Genomic DNA, 6,933 nt, shown 5'->3' on the forward strand with positions numbered 1-6,933 from the left:
CAAATTAATGGGGAAAAAAACTCCCGGAACCAGAGCCATTGAAAAAGTGGCCAATCACTGTTGACCTCTGTTCACCTTATCCTGCACTAAACAATGCATGCCGCCATGACGACGACTCCAGTTGCTTACTTCTGGTTTGTAGCGATAGACATACTACCTGCACTAGAGAATGAGTTCAGGCTCCACATGTGTTATTGTTGGTTTTTTAACAATTCAAAGAATTATTATTGGTTATCCTGGATATAAATTCTGATTTTGGGAAACAGCCATCTGGACCCTATTTTCCTGTTTTTGTGTCTAAGTGACTGATGGGAACAACAATCTTTGAAACTGGACGCTGCAGTCTGCAGCAGCGAAACAAGCTATAAGTTTATAGAGCACTTGTGCAGCTTGTATTTACCTTCACTAAAGTGCTGGTTTTGCCAATACAGCTCACATTAATAGTGTGACAACATTATACGAAGGATCCCTTTAAAGATAGACCTTGAAAATCTCTTTAAGACCTTTCTGTTTAACCAGAAACAGCTAGCGCTAAACGCACCAGACTCCAAGTAAAAAAAACAATACCTTAAGCGTGTATCAAGCCAACATATATTTTCACATGTAAATCGATAAACTTTGTGTTTATTCCAACCAAAACTAGAGTTATGATTGCTGGAATGGTGGAAAGATGACCCAACATGGCTTTTCATAGTTTTGATTTGTTTCTGTCTACTTTGAAGTGTATTTTACAATGCTAAAATTACTGTTTATTTGCATGGAGTCTGGTGGGTTTAGCGAACGCAATTTCGCAGATGTTTTTATATTTAAAAAAGGATCTTACTTTTTAAGAGAAAGGTCGACCTCCTTTGAAATCCTTTCCATAATGTTGTCAGCACTTTTATAAATGTTAATACAAGCTGGACTATTGTCCAATTATCTTACATTGTAGCTTGTTTCACCGCTGCCGACTGCAATGATCTCTCTTAATACTGGACCAATGTCAAAGATTGTTGTTCTCATCAGTCAGTTAACACAAAAACATAGGAAAATGAACCAGGTTGTAAAAAACGGTATTTACCCTTTAAACACATTTTGAGATGCTTCAGTTGATTTTTAATGTTTGAAAGCCAACTGGGCTTGCACTGCGGGTGGGGGCGTCGTCCTGTAGAAATACGTTAACGTTACTGTAGGTGACGCTACACGTGACCAATCTCATAAAAAAAATGCTCTAATTATTTAATTGTGGCTGTACAAAATAACACTGACTATGTAAAAAAGTTGCAGTTAGACAATTATCTAATAATTGTTACAGGCCTACTACTTCACTTTTTATGCCCTAAGTACATTTAGCTGAAAATGCTTCTGTCCTTAAGTTGGATTTTAAATGCATGACAAGATCACTGCAATGGATTCTTTTTACATTGTGGTTTGACTGTATAAGGAAGGCTAAAGGATCTGAATACTTCCTGGTAATGTGTTCTACCTTGCTCTAATCCCAAACTGCAGTAGGCCTATTCATTCACAGTAAAGGACGATGCACAAATAGTTCTTTATTTTCAATGTTTATTAAACAGAATGAGCAGTAATTAGAATCTTCAAATCTCATAAACAGGAACATGACGTGACTTTGAGCTGGATTGAAACAATAATTAATGATGGATTTCTCTCGTGTCTAAACACTAACTGCAGTCAAAACTAACTCTATAAAAACATATCCACCATTATTGCACACACCACACAGAATTATGGTACATGCTGTAAATGAATTAGCTGATAAGCCCCGCCCCCAAGAACAGTATTTCCAGGAATCCCCCTTTCTGATAGGTCAAGGGATTCCTGGGAAAACTGGACCCCAGGAGAGAGGAGAAGAAAAATGAACGATGTCATCCCTCCATCATCACACCAGTGGAACGGGGGATCCCATCCTCAAATGCAGACGTGGAGCTGTGGTTTCCATACCTCTCGTGTTAGAAGATTTGAAAACATCACGTCTGTATTTTGGCGGACACACGTCATATAATTTATAACATGTGGTCAACTTCATTAATCTGACATTTATTATGTTACATTTGATAGATCTTAATGGAAATTAAAGAGACATTCTTACATTAATTCATTTAAAAAAATTGTTAGAAATACCATAACAACATATTTTATTATATAGTGTATATTAATCAAAGGTGTGACATTTTCAAATTTGTTCCTAATCCTCATTTTGTGATGAATTCTACAACTTGTCAAACTTTGGGAGTTGGTCCAGTCTCATCGAAACTACAGGCCGTGACCCACAAGTTGTGATTGCAGTGTTGCATGCTGGTTCATATCATCCTCCCTGTCTGAAGCCAACCAGAGGCCTGGAGCCCTGCTGCTGGATGCCGTTACCTGGCTGTGGGTATATGTCTGTCCTCCGTCCCGAGCTACAGTGCTTCATCTCAGACTACCAACTGACCAGAGATGCAGCACTGCACCATGGGCCACAGGGATGAATAGCTCGACTGGAGAAAAACACAGGGATGAGGCAAACAGAGCACAGTCAGTAATTTAGAAGCCGTCTTACTGTTTGTTGTTTTTTTACTAACATCCAAAATGCACTAATGAAACCGAAACACTCTGTACACATCTCAGGACCAACTCTTACTCTTACTCATTGAACGATGATCTGAAGCAACACTTACAGCTGGTAGCATTAAAATATGAATCGCCATTGTCTCTGAAGGGCACTTCTTTATTTAACAGTTTTTTTAACCCTAGTTTGTACATGTGTATAATGTACAGTCCATATAGAGGTTTAGAGGCGTTTGTCTTTGAGTGAGAAAACCTTATGAATATTGAAAGATGTGCTCCCAGGCTCCATTTTGCAAGTTCTGTTTTGTTGATTGTGTGAAGAGTTGTAAAAAGAAAATGTATTGAGAATTTAGTTTTTACCGAACCTGTTATAACATCTGCTGCATAGATTTCTATTCGGATTTAACGTGACATTATACAAACTGTCTTTACAGTTGACAAAGAAATGTTATAAAACAGGAAGCCACGGGCACTCAGGTGGCCAACAACTGATAGGAATCTGAATGAGTTGAGTGAAAGCTAGCATCAGAGTGATGCAAGTTATAGTTGCCTTATGATGATGAGACATGATGACATCAGAATAAACACATTTCTCTCAGCATCATGAAGGACAAAGGTCTATTCTAAAGACAGAGGAGGAAATATGGAAATAATTCATGACAGCTAAATAAAACATGCTCAATGTGGTTCAAAGTATGGACTTGTTTCTAAATAAGTCCATACTGCGTACTAAATCTACGGATTAATAGATACTGGAAATACTGGTGAAAATGGATTGGGTTGATTAGTAATTGCTTACTGTATGAACTGGCATGTGTCTCCATCAGTACAATATGTGTATGAGCGCATAGCTTAATCAGGTTTGTTGTATTTCTGTTTCTTTGGGGGTGAATGTATAAAGCATGCACAATGACCAAATGAAGACAACAGTATTCAATTACAGCTAAGACACAGTTTAACGTCTTTCTACTAATGTCTGAAACATCAGTGAAAGCAGGGCGAGACAAAAAATAGCGTGTGTGTGCGTGTGTGTGTGAGAGAGAGAGAAAGGCAGACAGAGAGAGAGAGGGAGAGAGAGAGATTGATGGAGTGCACAGCACAAACATTTTTGTTGGGGAGGGGTAAACAGGAAATGGTTTTAACCCCCAGTGGACCTACATAATACCAACTTCCTGTCATGTTACTGCTCCCTCTCACATTCCACACGTGTGTGTGTGTGTATGTGTGTGTGTGTATGTGTGTGTGTGTTACTCACCTCTGTACTTGCTCATCTCTGACATCTGAAATACAACACACATATTTAGTTGAAAGAGAGACATTGCAACGGCGCACACAAACTCATGCACGCACACACACACACACACACACACACACACACACACACACACACACACACACACACACACCTTTTTACCTTAACATACAAAGCACTTTACAATTGACCTCATTCAATTCTGTAATTGCAAACTTGAAGACAAGAGACATTTAAAGGAAACCATGAACAAAATTGTGTTGAAACCTAATGAATCCAGTTGCTTCCATTCACTCACTGATTGGTTTGAGTATGAAAATAAAATGTTAGACGGCACTCTCCAGCACCATAAAACCACTAATTGATGGAATTTCTTTTTCTTCCCTGCAGTAGAATTCCAGAGACCCGGAAAATCTCTGAACAGGAGCAGTGACTCGGCTCTGGAGCCTTGTGGTGGAACTACACTTTACTAACTCATTTGATGTTGGTTTGTCAGTTCATGTGGAGCCGCTGTATTTTCATATTGTTTTATCTGTGAGTATATTCTCTGGGGAGTCATTCCCCGGAGTCCTTATGTTCTTTTTTCCCCAGCATGTTCCCTCGGATCAGGGATGCTCCAAAATCAGGGTAGCAGCTGTCACCATGGTCCCGCTACACGTTCTGCGGTGCCCAGCTACGTCCTGCCGGGCCTTGTAATGCCGCACGGCGTCCTGCTATGCCAGGAACTACCTCAAAGAACTGCTACAAACTACTAATTTTTCTATTTTTGTTATTTCCACTAACCCCAACCGGCCCGTCAGACACCGCCTACCAAGAGCCTGGGTCTGACCGAGGTTTCTGCCTAAAAGGAAGTTTTTCCTCGCCGCTGTCGCACTGTTGCTTGCTCTGGAGGAAACTACTAGAACTGTTGGGTCCTTGTAAATTCTGGAGTATGGTCTAGACCTACTCTATCTGTAAAGTAAAATCTATTAAGTAAAGTGTCTTGAGATAACTCTTGTTATGAATTGATACTATAAATAAAATTGAATTGAAATTGAATATTGCCCAGAGTTATGGTAAATGTCTAAAGTTCTGGACTTCAAAGAGGGAGGCAGTGGTGGAAATGGCTTCCTGTAATCTCAGCAGAAACAATGCGGTTCTGAATGATAAGAAGCCTGTCAGGGAACTTCTCTAGAGTCATATCAAATGTATTATATTTTTCTGAAACTGACTAAAAAGTGCAAAACTCTCTGTAGAGTCTGGAAGTTCTCTCTTACCCCAAGTGCAATCGGTTGGATCTCCATCTTTGATCTTCATTATCTCAACAGCAACACCTGATAGAAGATACACATACACATATTTATGGTTACAATGTTCTTAGTGACTTTTGATGCCATTTGAGCGCCATCACGGACACTATATCACTGAGTAGATCAAGGAGAGAGAGGAGACAGAGAGAAAGACATATAAAGACAGAGGGGGAGAAAGAGAAGCCGGGTGTTTTCCAAGAATGCTCTGAGTCTGCTCGGCGAGAAACTCCCAGCTTGCCCATATAAGGCCTGAGCCAGCCTTTTATTTTTGGGATCATGGAAAATGGGATTGCTGCTTTGGATAAACATTCCCTCTTCCAGTCTGTGATCGCTCCCACTGTTACGCCCCCCCCCCCCCCTCCTCCCCACATTCACACACCTCCTCCTTCTTCCAGCTGGCTACATTCATTCCCTTTTCTAGTCACAGTGGGGAGAGACTCACTTAAAAGGCAGCAGAGGGAGAGGAGGCCTTTATCTCACTCTGTCCTTCTCCCTCTTCTCTGGGCCCAACAAGTCCATATTAAGAAGAAAGGCCAGGAGGTTGCGCTCTCTCTCTCTCTCTCTCTCTCTCTCTCTCTCTCTCTCTCTCTCTCACACACACACGCAAGAGAGAAAGCCACAGTCCCACAGTAGGTCATGTCTCGAGGTCTGTCTTCAGGAAGTGTTGCCCTCACTAAACCAAAGCAACAAACAGATCTGCCCTCTCCCAGCCGGACTGGGTGCGTGCGTGTATGGTTCATCACTTCAAGCTTTAAGCCTGAAACCTGGCCCTGGGACGCAGTCTCGTCTCAGTGTATCGTTTGTAATAGTTTGTCACTGTTTGTGGTTCTTAAATATATAAGAATAATAGTAATAAAAAAAAGCCTGACAGGTTCCAGAGTTTCAGGCCACAGGCACCACCCTCATTTCTCACTTCTTCATCATCATCATCATCATCATCATCATCATCGTCATTATCATTACCAGCCTGGATTCAGATACACTTTGTTGTGTGAAACTATTTATGATGCATTCTTGCCCGTTGTGTTAGCTTTAACTTAGGATTTGTAATGTACTCTGATTAAACCTTATACATGCAAAGATTTTTGGTTGGCATGGCTTTGGTTAGAATTGGATTCAATGGTCATGAAAAAATACATGTGTGTGTGGAATGTGTGAAAAATAGGATTGTTAAGTAGTGTAGCCCATACCTCCATCAGGGAATTACAGTCCAACACAAAGTGCCACTGTATTCAAGAATAAAGTTTTAACCAGCGTACACTCTTAAAGTAATTGTTTTGGGAATTTGGACATTTGGGAAAAATACGCTAAGTCTCTTTCTTTCTGGAAGTGAGATAGAATAGATCCACCAGGGTGAAAATGGGTCTTCAGCTCACCAAACACTAGGATCAACAGTTTAAAAGGCAGACAAGCAGTTAGTATACACATAGACAAGGTCATATTACACATTAAAGCTATAGTGCATAGTTTCTGTATTCCACATGAGGAATTCTGACAACAAAACTGTTGGCACGTCTAAGAGATACAAGCGCACCACTACTTTTAAATCATTATTTAAGAGGGAGCCCTGTTATTTGTTCCTATTCACTTAATACATCCACTGGATTTAAACGTGTGACATGTTCCAGTAATGAGCTATGGTGTGTGCTTTTCTGAAGTAATGGACAATGAAAATCTAATTTTTGTTTAAATCCAGGTGAGCTTTGAGCTTGGACATTACATCTTCTCAAAAATAAAAATCACTTCCTGCTTTGACTATGGCACTTTGGCACAGAATGAAGCTCCACAATAATCTGCAACTGGGCCAAAACCCAAACCGCAGACTGACCTGGAGTTCTACAGCCA

The 6,933-nt window shown here is 40.4% G+C and overlaps 1 long non-coding RNA gene across 1 annotated transcript in view; it reads right to left on the reverse strand.

Moving 5' to 3' along the window:
- Positions 1 to 1,528: 1,528 nt before the first annotated feature.
- Positions 1,529 to 6,933, reverse strand: part of LOC116669640 (uncharacterized) — a 12,337-nt gene continuing 6,932 nt past the window's right edge. The window contains exons 3-5 of the long non-coding RNA XR_004326826.1: positions 5,056 to 5,112; positions 3,803 to 3,827; positions 1,529 to 2,477 (exon numbers count right to left, since the gene is read on the reverse strand). This is a non-coding gene — a long non-coding RNA (uncharacterized LOC116669640). The remainder of the gene's footprint in view (positions 2,478 to 3,802; positions 3,828 to 5,055; positions 5,113 to 6,933) is intronic.

The sequence above is a fragment of the Etheostoma spectabile genome, chromosome 20 (assembly GCF_008692095.1).
Source record: "Etheostoma spectabile isolate EspeVRDwgs_2016 chromosome 20, UIUC_Espe_1.0, whole genome shotgun sequence".
NCBI classification, from domain to species: Eukaryota; Metazoa; Chordata; class Actinopteri; order Perciformes; family Percidae; genus Etheostoma; species Etheostoma spectabile.